This window comes from Cyanistes caeruleus, chromosome 1, assembly GCF_971803275.1.
Source record: "Cyanistes caeruleus chromosome 1, bCyaCae1.hap1.1, whole genome shotgun sequence".
NCBI lineage: Eukaryota > Metazoa > Chordata > Aves > Passeriformes > Paridae > Cyanistes > Cyanistes caeruleus.
In genome coordinates this window covers 63,885,018-63,905,667 of record NC_141701.1, presented here as the reverse complement: position 1 = coordinate 63,905,667, position 20,650 = coordinate 63,885,018, and the positions used below count along the sequence as shown (strand labels likewise).

At 35.9% G+C, this 20,650-nt stretch overlaps 1 long non-coding RNA gene across 5 annotated transcripts in view; it reads left to right on the top strand.

Moving 5' to 3' along the window:
* Positions 1-9,024, top strand: part of LOC111925413 (uncharacterized) — a 64,505-nt gene extending 55,481 nt beyond the window's left edge. For 3 of the 5 annotated variants that reach the window (XR_015288793.1, XR_015288805.1, XR_002862236.2), the window contains one exon: positions 3,457-5,052. This is a non-coding gene — a long non-coding RNA (uncharacterized LOC111925413). Of the gene's footprint in view, positions 1-3,456; positions 5,053-6,657; positions 6,778-6,964 lie in introns of those variants that run through there. The other 2 variants (XR_015288799.1, XR_015288800.1) reach the window with 2 other exon arrangements.
* The last annotated feature ends 11,626 nt before the right edge of the window (positions 9,025-20,650 follow it).

Sequence of the window (20,650 nt, the reverse complement as noted above, 5' to 3'; positions counted from 1 at the left end):
TTTACCTTGAGCTGTATAATCCCTAGAATGTCAGCTATTTGGGCTCCTTGAGCAAAGAGCCTCTCCTATTTCTGGTCATATTCATGTCCTATTTCAATATGGGATTTACATTCAAAGTAAGATTGAAAGTGGAGAGCAAGTCAATAAGACTGCACTCCCACCTTGCAGCAGGAGCAGCGTCTGTGGCTTCTCTGGAGACTTTGTCTTGAACGTCGACCTTGGCTTTGTTTTAGGACTGTCCTGTTCTGGGGCCACAAAGGTGGAAACTTGGCATACAAAATTCTGAAACTCTCTGTGAAGCAGCCATTTATTTTTGTATGGGTTTACAGGAGATCAGCATAATTCTATTTGAGCATAGCTAGGATTATGTATTCCATTGAACAAATCCAATCCTTAAAAGAATTTCTGGGTTTGGGCATGATTCCGTCAGACAACTTTCTGCAGCTGAACCCATTACAATGAAAATAAAATGTCCACTGTCCTTTTGTGATTTGAGATGTCACCAAAGCTCATATGAAGGGGTTAATTTATTAAAAAGCACTGGCTCTTAGTTGCTAGGTAACATTGACCTTTCCCCAAAGGCTGTACTGCTCCAAGGAGGATGTTTGGTAGAGGTAATGATTCTGTGCGGGGTTTACTCAATGAGTTGGTGGTAACCTATTCTGCAGGGGAATTGAGAGGATGTAATGTTGGAACAAGCTATCATCTTCCACCTGTCCTCTTCCATTCATATTTCTCTCTTTAGAAAACAAAACAAATGAAACAAACAAAACCCAACCAACCAACAAACAGACGGAGGTAAACCACGGTTTCTTTGATTTTCCTATGAAACTGGGCAAGAACTCTTCCCCTGCAGACTGGGCACAAGAAATGTGACTATTTTTTGCCTGTGCCTTAAAAGAAGTCCCAAAGTAAGAGTTACGAAGCATTCTCTTCTGAGTAGTTAAAAAAAAAAGAGAAAGGAATGTGCCCGTTTTCAAGGTGTTTATTGAAATGTCTTTTCTTTGGAATGAGTAAAAAGTTAATAAATTATTTTTGAAGTAAGGTTTATTTTTGTCTCAGATTATGCGTCAGCATTTTATCTTCTGTATTAAAATCACTGCTTAGAGTTATTTCTTTACTTCTTATGTGTTTTGTTATATTTTTAAAGAGAAAAGGAAAAAAAAGAGATTGAAAATCCACATGCATGCCCACATGATTTGTAAGTTGATGAGACCAGCCTATTGAGAAGTGTATTTAGTTCTGTGGCTGAAAAAATTACAACTGTACTTTTTGTTTTGGGGGGGGGGGGGGGTGGGGTGGGACTTGTTTCTGGTTGGGTTTTTTTTGTTTTTTTTTTATAAACATATTATATGTAGAAATAGGTGCATAGACTTCATCCTTATGGGCCAGGGTAACTTACATGACAACTTGTTAAATCGATTTTATGCTTCTTTTAGATCTGCTATTCAATTTTTTAAAGTGCAGATACCATGGCAACCCCCTCTCTCATATGGAATGTATGCTGCTTTAGAGATAAAGAGCAAGTACATGCAAAGATGGAACAGGATGACATGTAAACTTTTTTTTTTTTAAATATGCACATTTTGGACGAAAAAATATGCTACACAGACACATTCTCTCTCAGCTGCAGTATATTCTATGAAAAAATCACATTTTGTTCAATGCAATTAATCAGGTTTTAAATATTTTCATAAATAATATAGAAGGAAATTGCACCCTATGCTTTTCTGATGTGTATGTTCCTGTGTATGTATATATATGCATATATATAGCCAAAGAATTATTAATATCTCTACATTTGTTCTAGTGTATAATAACCCCTTAAAGACTGACACTAACATCTTTATTTTTATGGATTTTCTTACTGTTCCTTAATGCAAGATTGTCACAGGTTTTTGGGGTTCTTTTTGATTTTCTGAAGGAGCTGCATAGCTGCTACAACTAATTATTTTTTAAAGAAAAGACAAAACAGAGCTGTAGCATCAGTTTTGAGAAAAAGCAGAAGGACCTATGTGTACTTGGCTATCTTGGCGGTTATTCACATTGTCTGGCTCAGAATTTTCAACAGCATGATAGTATATTGGTACTATCATTGGATAGTCAATTATCTTTCTAGGTAATTGACTTCAGGGCAGTCTGCTGGGGCACAGCATTTTTGAAAACCTGGTCTTGAGTTGCTTTAGCAAGAGTTGGATTTAAGTTGTGATGTATTGTTTCTATCCAAAACAAGACAATTGATCGAGGAAACTTATTATCATTTCTTATCATGAACACTCTATTTCTTCCTGTATTACATGCCTTGGTTAGGGACATGATATACTTGAAATTTCAGCATCTTGCTTGTCATTTTATTTTGTATTCAAGCCTAGTTTTGTGATTTAAGACAGTCCTGAAATGTAAGTAATGTCTCTACCAATACAAGCTGAGTTAAATGTATAAATAAATGAGTTAAAGAATGAGTTAAAGAAAAAAAAATAAAAAATTCAGGATTTAAAAGCACATTATTTAACATGAAACCTATGTTGTTCTGAACCTCAGTTTTGCTGTCCTAACCCATAAACCCCAACAAATTACTCTCGTATGTGATCTTGTTGTTGATCATAGAGATGACTTCCAAATGCTTATAGCACTGGGGGAAGGAAGTGTGTAGGGTCTATCTTCCAGCTTAAGCATCATTAATACTGGGATTTGAGTGTATATGAAGTTATTTAATATGAAGTTATTTAAATCCAGCAAACAGCCATGGATCATCTCTCTCATGTCTTGCTGCATTTCTGACTGTTTGGCTGTCTGTTTTGTGGTCACTTTTTTCACTTCTTGGTGTTACGTTTTGCCAGCTAACATTTCTTTTTGCAAGCTTTAATAGGTTTGAAAGTTTAATTTGATTTTGGTCAGATTGCACAACTCCCTAACTGGTTTATCAAATGTGCTTGTGGCTGCAAATCTCACAAGGAAAGCCTCTCATAAGATACTGTCTACAAATAATGAAAGGAAATGGCTACAAACAATAAATGGAAGTTATAGGCTTTTCTTTTTCCTTCACACCTTTCTGCTGGCAGTGTCTGAAACAACTCCTATTAAAATAGGGAATCCCACTGATGGTATTAGGATGTTTGCCAGACCTCCAGACATCAGAGGAATTCACAGCGGAAACTCCAAAAATCATGAAAATTGCTATTAAAAAATAAATTCTGCATATGTGAATTATAAATAAATCTCTGTTCATGTTTAGGGGGATTGAATGCTGGAGCTCATGTTCACAATGGTTTTCCTTTGTTGAAATCAATTTGCCTTTTCCAACCGTTTATGCTTTAACAAGAAAGTAATGTGATGGTGAGAAAAAGCATGGCATATTGGGATGCTCCTCTGAGTGGTATTCCCTGAGGCAGCTGCTGGGGAGTATTGAAGGGAGGCTAAATCAACATTGCCTACTTTTTTTTTTTTTTTTTCCAGAGACCAAATGTGTAACCTCTGTGATGCAAATTATATTTAACCAGCTCTGGGGACTGAATATGGATTGCTGCTTTGGTGAGTCTGGGTCTCTCTATTTGGTCACAGAACAGTATGTCTCTATGATATAAGGCCAACTGTGATACACATTTATATATATAAATAAAGCATTGAGTTTATTTTAAAATTATTAATTACAGATCTGAATTAATTTCTTCTTTATTTCAGTTTTGTTTTTAAGAATGAGTGCTTTCACAGTGAGTAGCAGTGTTGGAAACCAAGATAACTGCAAAGTGTTACCCAACTCGATCTAGTCAACCCAAATTAAAGGGTTAACTTCAGCCAAAATACATTCATTGCAAGACACTGCAAACACATCAATTAGTGTGGATAGTGTGTCCTGTAACTTCCTACATCTGAGTTCATCACTGACTAGAAATATTAATAAGTACATTTTACAAATGCTTTCAAATACTGATACCTTCAGAACAATAAATGATTTACAAAAAAATGAAGTTCTCTAAGGTCCTTTTGTTATGCAGTTATTATGAAGTGAATTTTATAATTCAGGTGTGCTAAATAGACTGTAAATGGTATGGAAAATGTATTTTTTATTTATAAATTGTAGCAAATTTTCAGGAAATAGCAGTAAATTAAGCTATATAGAGAGATTGTAGATAGATTTTTATTTTCCTTTAAAAAAACCTTTTTTGCTAGCTTAAATTTTCACATGTAGAAAATAGTCTTGTTAGAAATGTTTCCCACATTAAAAAATGGATTATAAAGAGTTACCAAAATAAAAATTTTCACTAATATCTCTATTAGCCATTTTCATTAGAATATTTTATTAATTGTACTTGTGAATAGTTTTTTATTTGCATTCAAAAATATATATTTATCTCTTAAATACTTTCTCAAATTACATCTTGGTTTCCTTCTCATACAGATAGCAAATTAAATAAGCTCCCAGCTTCAGACTTGAGGCAAACAATTAAAAACATAGATTTAAAGTAGAAAACAGTTCTGGAAATTGCCTGATGGGCTTGGCTTATTTTCATCTTGGCACTACTACTAAACCTCATATGATTGTACTTTATTTTAAGGAAAAACCCAGAAGTAAAAAATCCCAAACCAAACCAAAAACAGAAAACACACCCCTACCGCCACCAAAAATGCTGTTGAGGAAGTTTTGTGTGAAGGTATGCACATGATATACATAAAATAGTGAAATTTTTCCTTTATTTGAGTGAAGCTTTTTGGGGCGGGTAGAGAGGGGGCAGGGGCATGTGTGAGGGGCAACTACAAAAAACAAAGAAACAGCAATTAGCATAAAAGACAGGCTTTCTCTTAAAATAATTACCAAAGAAAGCAACTTCAGAAACAATTTGTAAAATGGAAAGTTATTTTAACTCTTTTTTAAATGTAAGATGCTTTAAGTGAAAACAGAACATGTTAATATCAATAATTAAACATCCAACACACCATATTTTTAGAGCAGTAAACCCCCAAATAATTTAAAATATTCAAGATTAACATATTTTTAAAAAAAAACTTGAACGTGTCTGATTTATGACCTAAGCATGAAAAAACTTGCAAAAATTGTAGATGTTCCCATTAACTGTTATTTAAATGTTGTCAATCAAATCTGTTTGCATCTGGTACTGATGCTGTGTGAAATTTATTTGTTTAAACTTTCAGTCACACATGGAAAGTTTTGCAGATGGTGTCTCTTCTCATCTGTTTTTTCCAATTTTCCCCCTAAACTCCAGTTCTTACTCTCTCGACCCCCCAATTTGATTTCTCCTTCTTCTAAAAAAAAATATAGATCTAATCAGTAGCATGTTAAACAAGAGGGGATCTTTTATGTATTCTGTGTTAGGACAAGGAAAGCATCGCTGTAGATCACTAGAATAAACAACTCAGGCTGATTCAATTACAATGCCTGGGCCAGGCTTTTATCTGCTGGTGACATCATTTCAATCAAAATGTAAAATAATACAATCCAATAGATGCAAGAGGGAGAGATAGGACACAGACTGCTGCACTTAGTCATTTAATAAAAAAAAGTGGAAGAAAGCTCTTTCTGACAGGCTGCTAGGACTTCCATTTCCAAAACTCTATTACCTTGTATAATAGTATTCAAAAGAATTGAATGCAGGAAATTGTCTATTACTTTTTATTAGTAGAAGCTGTTATGTAGGATACAGGCTACTGCACTGTTTTTTTCTTTGTTCCTTTAATTAACAAGAGCATGAAATCCTTCTATTGGCAAGCACTTGTTCCAAAGCTTCTGTTGCCTTCTGTTTTTACTGAAAAGGTAGGTTTTTGTTCTTTTCTATTTGCTGAATGTCTTTTTTTTTATATACTAAAAAAGTAATTTTTTTCAAGTCACTGTAATCTAAGGTCTATCAGTTACCTTAATGGGCTCAGGAGAGGGTAGAATGCAGATACATTTCCATAGTCACAGAACATTTTTATAAGAAAGTTTCACATTTGAGGAGAGAGTGAGATTCAGATTGCAACCATGTGTAGTCAAGTGCCAGTATTCTGACCATTTCATTTGCCAACTGAATTTTGCAATTTTTGCTTAATTTATCATGACAGGAAAAGAGATAAATTGGTACATACTGATTTGATAGATGCATGGTGCAAAGAAACATATTCTTTCTTCTCATTCCTTTAGAATTCTGTGTGACAGCATAGGATAGAGCTTTGTAAATATAACCAATCTGGCCATCTTACACCATTCTCTCAAATTTTACTGTGAGTAAAACTAGTATTCCTGATTCCAGTGAGGCGTAGTTTCACTTACTTTACATTCATATCTATAATATACCAGAAAGCAGACATGAGGGGTAGAACTCTCACTTGTTGGAGAGAACATATTATTTAAATACATAATTTAGATTTCACTTTGATTAGGTTCATAAAAGTCTGAACTAACTTTATTTGATAGTAACTCCTATAGGTAAATTGTGACATTGGGTACCGAACAGGATCTTGCCAAAGGCAAACAGTGTCTACTACAGCTGTCACTGAAACACTCTTCTTACCCTGCTTACTGTTTTAAGGTGCATTATGAAGAAGTAAACTGAGTCAAATGGCTACTGCAGATGTTGTTGATGCAACTTCATAAATGAACTTTATCAACATTTTCTTCACAAATGCAATTATTTCTTCTTCTTATTTTGCATTTACCAGTAGCAAATAGACCTGAAGAGAGCTGGGGTCCTTGGTGGTCTTGAAAGATGTTGACTTTATGTCTTCTCTTGCTAAGAATGAGATTTCTGCTATTCTGGATAGCATTATTATTGCAAGCACATGGTAAGCTTTTTCTGATTGTTTATAGAAGGGATACATATGAGGATGAAGTAGTAGACTACTATGTTGGGAACGAACTAGCAACAACAATAATCAATAATTTTAACCTTCCCTTTCACAACCATTGGGTTTTAGTGTTTTATAATTTTTCATATTTGTATTTGATATGCTGTGTGTTTTTTTTTTACAGTGTCTGCAATGGTTGCCAGCATTCTTCTGCTGCTGCAGTGGGCTTAAACCATAGCAAGGTTGAAATCGTGGTCAGGATCAGACGTCCCCCATTAGACACATGGCACCTGAATGAACATAGACCTAAGGTCATAGCAAGGATAGTTTAAAACATATAAACTAGTTATCTGACTCCCTATCTACCCAGGCAGTAAAGAGATAAGAATTAAAAGAATGAAGAATGCTTAAAGTTGGATGTTGTCCTATGTGGGACAATGGCACATGGAGTATTACTGCTTCTGTAATTTGGGTGCTGCCCTCACCTTTTCTGGTAAGATGAAAGGTGAACCAGTTCTAAGCCTAATCAATATTCCAGGGGTAAAGGGTCTTTCCCAGAAAAGTGGGAGCTTTCAACAAGGAGATTTCAACTCCTGCAGGCTGCAGGAGTATCTAGGACTTTGGTCTCTTAGCTTTTAGCTGAGTGAATTTTCTGGTACTCAGTTTCTGGAAGAGAAAGGTATTTTACTATGTGTGTGACTGAGCACTGGGCTAGACTGAATTCATCATTGTCCGAGTGTCTTGAGGGAAGGTCTATGTGTGCATGATGGAATAGAGACAATTAGATGTGTCTTCAGCCACCTCCCATCCCAGATTAAGATATGTGTTAGGGTTATCTTAGAAAAAGGTAATGCATTTCCATGACTGACTCAGTGCTTAGGAGACAGTATAATCCAAAATGGAGATAAAAGTTGACTGTAGGCACCCCTAGACACTGTGCTGGAGAGCAGACATTTAACAGAGATTTATTGAGTATTCATCTCAGTTCAGGTGGAACTCATATGATCTGCATCTTGCAGCACAGTTCAAACCTAAAGAATGTAAGCGTGTCAATTCATTGTCAATTAGAGCTGGACCTTTTCCAACAGTATTATCTGACATGTTTAACCACAGATTGCTTTTCTGACCTTACATAGGCATGAAAACTCCCTCTACCCTGACCAAAGTCCTCACTTAAACATATGGTAGCTGAGACCTTTTAAAGTCATCTTTCTTCACAGGAAATAAGCCAGGAAGAGAACAAATGGCAGAATTTAACAAATGAAATCCAGAATTAACCTATTGTAAAATGTTTTTGTGTGTGCTGTGGTTACTGTCTCCCTCTGGATGAAAGTAGAATGTCTCATGTGCCTTTAGAGTTGAGCCATGCAGTCTTTTTGGAAACATGTATTTAGTGGGTATCCATGACTGTTAAGTTTATAATAGAAAAATTGTTTTATTATAGTTTCCAAAGACCCCTAATACATTAGGAACATGAATTTTAAAAAATAAATAAGACAGTACTTATTGGTCCTGATTCTCCAGACAGTTTAGTTGGATCCAAGGAATACAAAAGTTACATTTTCTGCTTGGTGCTCCTCTCAGTTCTCCTGCTGTGTTACTGTGCTTTCCAGTTTGCACATCTCTGCCCAACTCTTATGAATTTTTGTCCCATTATCCAGCCCCACTTGATCTACCCCTTCTTCCCTGGAGTCAGCTCTTGATTTACTGCTTTTAGCCTGATGTTTTTGTTCTCCTGCAATTTCTTGACTCCCCAAGCTCTGTTCCATTTTAATTACAGGGATATTCTTTCCTGAAACCTGAAGGTTATGGAGTCCTGTCCTAGCTGGTGATTGTTTCAAGGTCTACCAGAAATTACATCTTTCTGTTCTTGTTTGTTTTTTTTTTAATAGACATTACTTTTCCATATCTAGCTGTCAGTATGTTTTGAACATACATGGAGTAATTAATATAAATTAAAAAAATAAACATGTTGTAAAAACCATTATTTTTATCTAAGAAAACTTAGTTTTGTGTTCTAGCTCTTAATAGGTCTAAACAGTTCTGTAGTTATAACTAAATGCATGCATTGAAACGAGCTATACAGAAATGTGGATAATTAACTGTTATATTTGTATCTTTGTACCCTGCTTTATGCTTTTTCCATTATAATATAATAATATTGTTCTGACAATATAGTAAAATAATAAAATAATAATGAATGATTAAAAAAATTAATAAATAACAAATAAAATTTTGCCAGAATAGCAGACCCCTGACTGTTATAAAGGCAAGCTAATCATCATATCTACTCACCTTATTTGTTTAGAAGTCTTGGTACTCCTGTATTTTTCAGTACAGGATGATATGCTGTCTTTTGGATGTAAAACTATCTAAAAAATGTATGGGCCTTTTCTCAAAATTTGACTCTTGCAAGTAGTTTTGCAAAGTGTTAATCTTATATAAGCAGGGAGCAGGAAAGAGAAGGATTTGGGCATTGTTTTACACCTCAACACGGTGCATTAGTCTTCATATCAATTAGGACAGCTTATACTGTGTTGTGTTTTTGGAGGTTATAAGGCTTCAGTTGTTGGGCCCTGTTGTGGTTTTAAACCAGTAACTAAAAAAACTACTTATTTCTTGTTGTGAGGTATGGATTAGAACAAGAGCAAAACAGGCTTAAGACTTAAAAGGAATAAAGACAGTTTATTAACAAACTACAAGAATAAGAAAAACTCCCATCAGCCACCAGCAGCTTCAACTTCCTCTCCCTCCAAGCTGTCTTAAAGGTAAAGCTACCCCATGACAGGCCCCCATTTCACCATTATGTTAACCTAAGTCATTCTTTGTTGCCTATGCAGGCTTAGTGAATAGGCTGTGTGGTCAAAAAGATTTATCAGAGAAAGCTTATACAGAAATGTACTTTCTTTTGTGACGTGCTGTTATCTTGTGACACGTTGTTAGTGCTGTATTAAGTGCACTTGCACCTACAGGTAAAGGTCTGCTGTTTAATGTGTGTACGGCAATTGATGAGGTTCATATAAAACTTCGTGCTGTCCAAACATGAATGGACCTAAAGAAAGACCTAGAATGAATTTGAGCCTGTGGATCAAAATCTGAGATTATAAACTGCGGCTCATCTGCTGAATGTTGGCTCCCAGGCATCTTGGCTCCTTTTATTTAATTAGAATTTTCCCAGGCTTGATCCATAAGAGTAGTTTAGACCATCTGGAAGCAAGAAAGTAGATCTTGTATCAATTTCTGAATCCTTTAAAGATCTGACTGCAGGAAATGCTTGAAGATGGTACTGGATAGTGGCTGCTGGGTTGAGACTCTTCTGAAAATACAGGGAGAGCTAATAACTTTATTGGCATTTGGCTGGAGAAGTTCACAGTTAGCAAAGCAGTTTCTGAACATGCTCAAGAAAGTGGGATTGGAAGCCCTTCACTGCTGATGGGGCTATCTTCAGAAATAGTCAAAGCAAGGAGTTGTGTAGAGCAGCAACATGACTGTTCCTGAGTTGCTACAGAAAAGGTGAGTGTGGTGGGGCAGGCTCTGCTTCTGGATGGGATTCACACCCAGTCAGTGCTGCAATGTCTTGGGATCTGTGGATCTGCACAGGATCTGTGAGTTCTCCATTGTCCTACTCAGTCTGGTGCCACTCCTCCTCCTTCCATCCTAATCCATGGCAAGGGTGTCTCTCACCCATGGTAGTATTCAGAAGGCAAAATTCATTTTTGCTGACATAACTGAGAAGTCTGAGCCAGCTCTGGCTGCCTGAAAGACTTCAGATCTACAACTCCACCTGCAGAGGGGCTGAACTGGAATCACTTTACTCCTTTCCTATTAAAACCACACTTCTGTCTTTAGAGTAGTTTGAGAGAGAGAGACATTTTACGGCCTAGTGGTTACAGTATTCACCTGGGAGGGGAAGATGTGGGATCCATTTGGTGTGCAAAGGTCTGTTTATTGAGTGGCCAAAGGAAACAAAAAAAAACAAAGAAGGAAAGAGGAGATAAAATGAAAGATAATAGCAAACAGCAGAAGAGGTCATAAGGAAAGGAGAATTTGATTCAGCAAGTTCTGTTGAAATTCTGTTAGTTTTTGATAATTCACTATGAAAAGGCAGCTTTAAAGAGATTTTGATGGCAAATTCAGTCCCTTTCCATTTTCCACCATCATCATAAAATTCTTATAAAGACAAGTGGTCTTAAATATGCATTCTTCCTTCTTTAAGCTGTTCCAGGTGGGAAATGGCATAGTTTAGAGAGGAGCTGGATCAATAATCTTCCTAAATAGAATAATATCTAGTCAGAAAGCCACATTTTGTAAGGTTTCCTCTGAGTCATTGAAGCTGCCCAATATAAGAATACGGTGTAGGGCTTTAGTGGGAAATTCAGCTAAAACACCACTGTGTCTGGGTTTTTAACATGGGGTAAAAGCACTGTGGCATCAGTGGAAGTGTCTGTTGTTACTGTCTTCGTATTTTAAATGTACCTTTCCATAATTAACAAATACCTTGATTATGACATATTAATTTCCACTAAATTGAGATTATTTAAATTATTTTAAGCAGCACCCAGGCAAATAATTAAAAAATTTAAATCAATTGCAACATGTGTAACATCTATATTAGATGACTTTGACTTGGTAAGACTAATGCCAGAATGATCAATAATGGCATGACTAAAGGACATTTATCCTACCGTTCCACATATGGAGAGATCTGCAAGCACCACAAAATAAACTGCTTGCCACTTTATCTGCTGGTGCTGTTAAGGGGGACTGGAACCCTGCATGAAACTGGATCTGTCCCTTGGCAGGGATCCCAGTTAAGTAGGCATGTCATTTATCAATGTGCCAATAACATAATTTCTGTGATATTTTTTCCTCCACGTATTTTGCATTGATAAAAGACTTCTTCAGCCAATAATCTTGCTTATTATATCATACAATGAAACTGCCTCTGCTTTATTCTCCACTTCTTTCCTTGTACAGCTGGGAATACGAGAACAGATCAATAAAGAATTAACCATTTGCTTGACTTTTGTAAAGGAAAAATAACTAAATATATATTACCTACACTGAAATTAGCAGAATCTATTTATTTTATTTTTTTCAGAAACAGTTTTGTGATGTATTAGGAGAAGAAACGCCTAACACACTCTAACGCCTGGTGCACAGCCGGACTCAAGCTTCCTTAAGCATAAACATGAGATCTTTGTTTCAGCTTTGACCAGCAGATGGGCCTGAGTTTACAAAGTTAAGACAGTTTAGATTCCATATTCTTAGTTGATACTCTATTGCTAATTATAATCAATTAAAAATAGGAGCTTTCTGGGACTTGATCTAGACCTACAGGTTTGGGGTTTTTTTCCACATAGTTTTCTGTAGTGGAGACAGTAAAAGCATGCTGCTTTTTCTCATTCTACTTCTTTGCTGAAGCTGCTTAAGAAAATGAGATACAACAAATCCATTTAGGATTATGTTGAAAAAGCATCTCTGCTTTTAATATTAACCAGATTTTTACTGCTAAGTTTTGCTGGCAAATCTCTGAAAGTTTCAGCTTGCAACTTATCCGGATCATTTAAATCTACAACACTGGCTTTGCCGTCTTGCAAGAACATCTGTTTTGATTTCCAAAGCTATCTTTTTTAGTCCTAGAACCCTGTTCTTTAGTGTAGTAGGAGTTTTTTTCAGAATCTTAAAGGGCCTTAGATTTAGCTCCAAAACATAATGAAAATCAGGATGAGGTACCTCAGTGTAATGTTTCTTGTGCTGGTAATTTCACGGAATATATTCAGTGTAAATGGACAAAGAAACTGTTGGATGTCCACATCACACTTTTTTCTCTGTGACTTCAGTGAAACCTGGCACTACAGTACCATTGTGTGCTACGTCTCTTATTGTGCTCTGAGGCATAGTTTGTACATATATATATTTCTTTATATTTATTAATTAATGAATATTAATATGTCTAGTAACATGCTGTTGCTTTTCTCTGATGGTAAATGCAAGTCTTTGGTGGGGGAAGTATTGGTCTGAGTCCAAATTTTTAAAAAATATTTTATCATTTTCAAAATTAATTGCCTGAAAAATACTGATGTACTGCAACCAGACAGTGACGGTCATGTAGAGAAAGGACCAGTTACACATCTGTTCCTTAAATTAATTCAGCATTCTAAATGCAAGAATTAATAATGGCATTGTGTACACCTGCAAATGGAAACCAAACAGATTATGATTTTGATAACTTTGCTTATCACTAAAACTTGGAACAAGTGCTCCAACTGGAAAAATAGCTCACTAGCTGCTAACTTGTATTCTCAAAAGCTTCACAGCTTAGCAGAAAGATATTGATTACTTGGCATTCAATATCAGTTCCAAATAACTATTTCTTAATCATGCTTTTTTATAGTTCTGATAATTTTTATACATAAATTTCTTAGTTCATGCACACATAGATGTCATCACTCTACTGGCTAAAACCTTTATCCTCTGACACTTGTATATTAACACAAATACCATACTATTGTTAATATAATTTTATCCCAAAATTCTATCAAATTGTTTACTAACATAAATCTGTCACTTTTTGTATACACATTCCAACCTAAAAAATAATGATATCTTTATTCCAGTTTATACCAGCTTGATGTATAGTGCCGTAAATCTCAAATGCATCTCTGGGGAAAAAACAAGTTATTATATGCATTGTTTCACTTGTATATTTCTTAATAGAACTTCTAGTTAAATTCTAATATAATTTGTCTTGTCATACTTGCACTGTAACATACTTGGAATATCTTACAAATTTTTTTTTTAGTGCAACTCATGAAAAATAAATGCCTTATTTTATTCCTTCTAAATGTTTTCTCCTTTGTTTTTATGAGTAAGTAAATTTTTAAACAAAAATGTTATTTTGAAAACAAATGTTGAATCAATTTTTTTACCTCTCAAGGTATGGAAAAAACCCTTTTTTGTCACACTCAGATGTTAATATATTAAAAATGTTGTCATGAAATAAAATTACATTTTAAAAGATCTCCTTTTTCCCTTTTTAAACGGTATTTTCCAAATTTTCCCAGAGCTTGTGAAGAGCTTTATTCCTGGGAATCTTTTCTGTGGGAAAGTATATGTCTGTGTTGTAATATTTTAATATTCTAATAAATTGTAATTATTTTCAAAGTTCTAATTCCAAGAGTCCACAGGAAATACAATTTATTATATATACCTAAAAATTGCATTAGGAGTTGATGATTGTGTAAAATATGATGATAGACATTAACCTTTTTTAATATAAAGCATCCATGTAGCAATTTGATACTTTTCAAATATAAACTGTAATTATCTACTGACATATTTGAAGGAGTATTCATTATTTGTGACATCATGTATTTGTTTTTTCCTACTCATAGTGCTCATAGTGTCTTCATTTAAGTCACAAGAAGTCATTGTCGAATTTCCACCTTCTAGTCAGCAAAAAAATGAAACAGGTTAATTAAAGGAATGTTAATTTTTTTTAGTTGAATGCACAAAATTTTGAGAATGTGCATGAAAACTTGTTGAACTCATGAGTGATTGCAAAAAACATCATAATCTTATCTAATGTGGATGGATTTTGTATTTTAATTATTCCACTACTTTCTACACAGTCCTTGTGCTGGTTTCCCAGCTTATGAGAGTTCTGTGGATCTTGTAATGCACCTTATGAGTCCTTGTTAATACGAGGTGGAAAAAAATGTGTTCAAAATTATTTATGTAGATCGCTGATCACTCCTTAATTTTATCTACTTCCATGAGCCTTTAATTGTGCTCTGCTGCTGGTGTATTTAAATGTCTCACACTGTGTCTCTTTTATTGAGGTTAGTGTTTATTTGTATGACTACCTGCAAGGATGGATGGGCAAAATGAAAAAGAAAGGAGGGATCGTGTTTTCCTCTCCTGTCTCTCTCTTTCTCTCTCTCACTCTCCCCCTCTTTTCTAAACAAGCTAAGAGTTTTTATAATTCATCACCTGGCTGACAGATGAGTTCTGCTGGAGAATATTAGAAAATGTCTCAAATCTCATATATATGCTAATGGTATGCTGAGACTGGTTGGTGGTATGCCGGAGTTTTTAATCTGTCTCGACCAGTGTGGAAAGTGGAGGAGACAAGTCATTGCACTCGACAATTTATGATCAAACAACTGAATTGTAAAGGAAGAAGGACATGCAGAAAAGGAGAGTAATTTTCTGATTTAACAGCGTTGTTACTACAAATAAAGAAATCTTGATTTTGACTGCACTCGACATTAAATGAGTTTCCTGTGCCCTGCTCTGAATTTTTCATTTTCAGATTTGTATAAAGCACCCTGCTTAGATACAAGTGACAGATAAGGAGACGATTGCATATGGAAATCAAATGTGTATAATAAAGCCATCTTCTGTTTATTAAATAAACACATGTAGATGACTTCCGTGGAGAATGCACTGATAATTCTTCATTGTGTTCTAGTTTTTTTGCAAGTCACAAAGAATCTTATTTAACAACCACGAATGACTAGATGCAAGTTTTTCTGTTTATTACCTTATAACAAACCAGGCCATCTAATATATGGCATTTATAAACATTTTATTTTGATTCTTTAGTCCAGGTTTTAGCTGTAACAGTACAATGCATTAGTGTTCATGCTATTAGAGTTCTGGAAGCTGCATGAATGCATTAGTATTTTCTAAATACTATATTTTCATGAAAGAAATTGTAAAGATTGGAAAGATAATATGTACATTATTGTAAAATTAAATTCCAGAAGGGGAATATAGAATATGGCACTTCAGTCTCAAGATTAAAAAAAAAAAATTACAGCGCCAAAACTAAGAAAAGTCTATAGGGTCTGAAGTCAGCGTTATCATTTCTGATCCAGGGATTTAATGGTCTAAGTTTCAGATGTAAAAACACTCAAAGTGCATCAAGGGTTATGTTTCCAGTCCTATTTCTCACTTTTGGTTCTTTTTGCAGATGTGGCCTTTCTATTATAATCTACTGCAGTGTTGGGTAACTCCAGAAAGGATTTTTCTGTTGCAACCAAAATGTTTCTAGGCATTTTAAAGTAAAACAAAATACACTTTTTCCACCTTCTATCTCTGCAGAGTTCAGTTCAAATTTAAAATTTGGTTCATATTTTTATTTTAAGAATAAAAAGAGGCGAGGGGGTGAGTCAGTAATGTCTAGACCCAAATGAACTATTTAGTGAAAATTACTGGTTATGTCAGAGGACATCTAAGTAGCTAACCCTGTCTGGATTGAGAGGGCCATTACATTGTTTTAAGTCCTCTCCTGTATTTATCAATATCTGCAGCTTCATTAGGTAGGTTTTAGACTCTTGGTATATTTTTCTCAAATTATCAGCACCATTTTTCATGCTTGAGCTCTGTTTTGGTGATTAAGTTTTGAAAAAGAAGAAACTCCACCAAACTCATACCCCAGAAGCAAAGCATGCCCATCTTCTTCCAGGTATTTACTGCTGGATGAGTGAGGTGCTATGAAAGTTATTCCAAAGCACCAGGCAGCTTCTCTGCCTGGGGTAACTGTAATATGATCTTTGGCATAAGTGCATCAGAAAATCCACATGAATTTCTTACTATGATTGGAAATGATTGCTCTGCATGGAAGTGCACAACCAGTTCAAACAAGACTAGATAAGCTGTGTTGCAAAGCCATATGGCTTAGTTTAAACAGCACAAAGAGGAAGTCTTTGATCATGGCCTTTGATCAGAGTTAACCCTAAATGAAGTGGTGGGCTAATGTAGGTAAGAAGGTGTCAGAATCAAAGCAACTAGAGGCTGGTACGAGTCTAGTAAAATAATTTTGGAGAGGACACTGGTATGCAGATGGTTTGCTCAATTTTGAACTTAAGGTAAGGAAGAAAAAAATGTAACAGCTTGGGCGCCAGTGGAGAAGACCAAAATATGGCAGAAACCATGAAGATGACTGGATGCAGAAGCTGTAAGTGTATGTTATCCTTCAGTGAGTTTCTGACAGAATTTACATATGCATGAAGGGTCATCTCATAATGTTCAGGTAAAAAAAAGTGTGAGAGACTGAAATGCAGCTAGAAATGAGGGTAGAATACAGAAATGTGTTTGAATGTGACAGATAAAATGAAAGGAAAGAGCATGAACATAACTGTAGTTGCAGATGGGTTGATTGGCAGATCCCGAGATGAAAAGGAGACCTCTAGAAATATATTAAAATGATGACAAGGCAGAGGAAAATACCAGAATGTGAAGGAAATCTGTGGAAGGAGTTTGCTCTGTGGAAAGAGTTTGTTCTGTGAAAGGAGTGATGAGGTGCAACCTCTAAAGACAGAATATTGAGCAGCAAGAAGGAAGAGATTGAATAAATGGTAACAGCAGGGGCTAGTGGCTGAAGAAGAAAAGACAGCAGATAAGAGGAAAGCGAAAAGGAAGAAGGAAGGCCAAATTTTCACAGGAACATAAAGCTGCTCTGAAAGATGACTTTTTGGATAAGAAATATTAAGACACTGGCCATCAAAGTGGATGGAAATGGAAAACAGTCTTGTGTGAAATCTGGCCAAACATAATGCTGTGAGGGGCTGGTAGAGTGTGGAAGTCATTGTAAACAGGCTGGGAAGAATCCTTCCACTGTCAGTTCGCCATTTGACTGTAAGAATAAGAAACTAGCTTGAGCAGCTCAAAGAGTTGTACTAGTTGGGAGAAGATGTTCAAAGAGATTTCCTGGAATTCTTATATTTTCTAGACATAGAGGGCAAATATTCAGGAAGATAATATGTATCATCAGACTGGTGAAAGCACCAATGCAGATATTTGCCTAGTTTAGTACCTAACAAAGCAACCTTCTTGACTTTTTGCTAGCCTGACTGATAAAAGACTGGACAGTAGAGAGGAAGTAAATGGTATGAGGATAATAGCGAAGTGGGTAGTTAAAAATAGGAGTGCTTAATTTGGATAGAGAGATTTAACTGGAAACTGCCTCAATAATTCATGGGAACTGCACAACAAAGTCGAGGAAGTCAAACAGAGAGTCAGATGTGAAAAAACATTATAAGAAAAGCAAAATGGAATAGCTGTTATCAGTTCTAGAGATGGAAGGAGCTTAACTACTCAGGAACTGGTCTGGTACACTTTGTCACGTAATGGCCTCTAAAGAAGTAAGGGGAGGGAGTGGGAGTGAGTTGCAATCTGAATGGAAATTTTTTTAGGGAAGACAATAAAATACTTTGTGCTGTGAACATGCTGGAAATCAGGAACTGAACTCCAGTGTCTCATAAAAATAAAAATCTCTTTGTCTCTGCAGAGGATGTAGTCTAAGATATTTCATTTTTTTACTTCACCAGGGCAGCATGAAGTGTAAATGTTAATAAAAATGCTGACACTCAAAAGCAAAGTAGACTTCTTCAGTAAGCAGTCACTGAGCTAGCAAAGGGGAATGTTACTTTAACTTTGGTTTTAGACAAAATAGTGTTTTGCAAGCTAATACATTATTTCCCTTTTTCCTTCATCCTCATCCCCTCTAGTTATTCTCATTATTCAGCTCACTGTTGGCACAGCTCAGGACCTAAGACACAGGGAACATCTTGTTGCGGGCAGCATTGTTTCATCCCAGTTATGGAGGAGGCAGTATTTCTAAAATGCATTTAAGTAGCATTTTAGGAGGCTTGATCCACATGCTTTTGTAGAAAATTCATGTGATCAAGCAGGTATACAACAGTATTATTTCAATAATGTGCTTCTCAACCTGAGACCTGCAAGTTGGATTTTTTGAAGCTGTTTGACATTTGTACATTTTGTACATTTGCCACAAGGTGAAGTAGGGTATTTTAAAAGTCTCACCCACAGTATTTCAGGAATTCTCTTATATTTTTAATTTTCATGTTCTCGAAATTGTTTCAAAATGTGTTTCAAAAATCTATTAATGATAAAGCAAAATAGATGCAGAAATCCCAAAACAACAAAGACATGCTTTGAATATAAAAATGTGAATTAATAGACGATACTTTTCTCCTCAATGTTCACACAAGATATGTCTAGACCACTGTGCTTGACTGCCCTTTTATTCCATGAAGGCAACACCATGAATAAATAAAAGTATTTATTGAATTTGAAACAGCTTAGAGTTGAAATGTGCCCTTACCAAGGCATAGCAAAACTTTATTGAACCTAGATGCCTATGAACAACGCCTCACTTCAGCAGTGCCAGCAGATGGCACTCTTTATATTAAGTAGCTTTCATGGGAAAATTTAATTTGTTTATTTTTTTAATTTGTTTTTTAAGTTTTGGGAGGTACTATCCCATGTAATACTTCCAGAAATAATAAATTGATCTATGCAGAACTTCAAATAACTGTATTTCTGATGGTGTGTATAAACTGAAATTTTCTAATACATGTCTTTCTCAATGCCTGGGGAAAATTAGGAGATGAAATTCAGTATGACTGGAGAGTTAGTATTCCTGGATGTTGGAAAATTAAGTCATAGGAGCAAGTTTCTGGGAGCGTTTTACAGCTGCTCTGTGCTTCTTGTAGTTAGGCATTTCCAAGCTGGATGTTGTGTGCTTAATGATGGTTGGACAGTGAATTCTGGATGTTTGCAGTCTGGCATTGGATGCCTTTTTCACTTTCAACAGAGAAGATACCAGAGGAGAAAAAGGCACAGGTATCCTGGGTACACTAGAACAGGAAGACTGGGAAGGAAGGATAAGGAAGGAAGGACTTCAAATTACACCAGTCTGGTCCTTCAGGAGAAACTCAGGACTAGAGAAAGAGGCCCCTTTGTGAAGCTGGTGTGGGGTGGTGGCAAGGAGGCCCCTCATCCTGTGTGAGCTGAGAAAGCATTTCCTGGTCAGGGGAAGCACCAGAAGCAGAGCAGCACTCCACCAGCAAAGAGCTGCTTTTTCCTCAGGTCCCTCCCAGCTCCCCGTGGATCTGCCACTTCCAGCACTGGTAGCTGCGCCCACAGGCACTTGACATGAGCGTGTGTTTTCAAAGGGATTTTAACAGCCAAGGTGGTGTGATTTCAATCTGTGAACAGTAAGATAAAACCCAGCATTTTGTAAGTGAAGAGGAAGAAGAAAAGCAGGTTCCCATAACTGGTAAATACTTCTGTAGCTAATAATATGCTAGGTTGCTGATGGACACAAGCCACATAGCCCCTAGGGGAAAATAGAAAGCCTTCAATTTTTCCAGCTACAGCAGATACTTCAGCTGAAGTGGAGCCTCTTTTCCAGAGAAAGTCAGTGGAAATAGTTTCTGCTGAGCTGGAAAGATACCCTTGATTACTTGCTGTGCTCTTAGATAATTAAGGGCACAGTAGAAATACCACATAGCATGTGACCAACTTTGATTTGTACCAGGAAACCTCTCTCAGCCTCAGAATGCACTGTAAATAGCTGCTTCACAAACTTCAGACAGAAAAACCTCTTCATTTTTTATCTCTTAGTTAATATATATATAAAAAAAAGCTTATTGGGCATTGCACAAATGCATAATTTCCGGTCCTTGCATAAAATTAAGAGATGAAACAAGGATGACTTCAAATAAATTTGTTTCTTTGGTGCAGTCTTTTGCTAGGTTTCAATTACTAACTCAAACCTGTTAAAAATATTTGCCTCATTAATCACGTTATGTGCTGTGTTATTTAGTACTCTGGCTATTCTGTCCTCTAATGTGGAATTATATATCTCTTTGCCCTCTAGGAACTCCTGATAGAGTTCAATCATTACATGATTTTACCTCACACTATGGGTGTTTGCAGATGCTACCCCAGTTTTCATATCCTCAACTTTCCTCAGCTTCCTAGCTCTGGCAACTTTTAGCAATAACATCAAGCCTTGGTAAAAGTAATACCTGGCTACCTCAGTAACATCTTT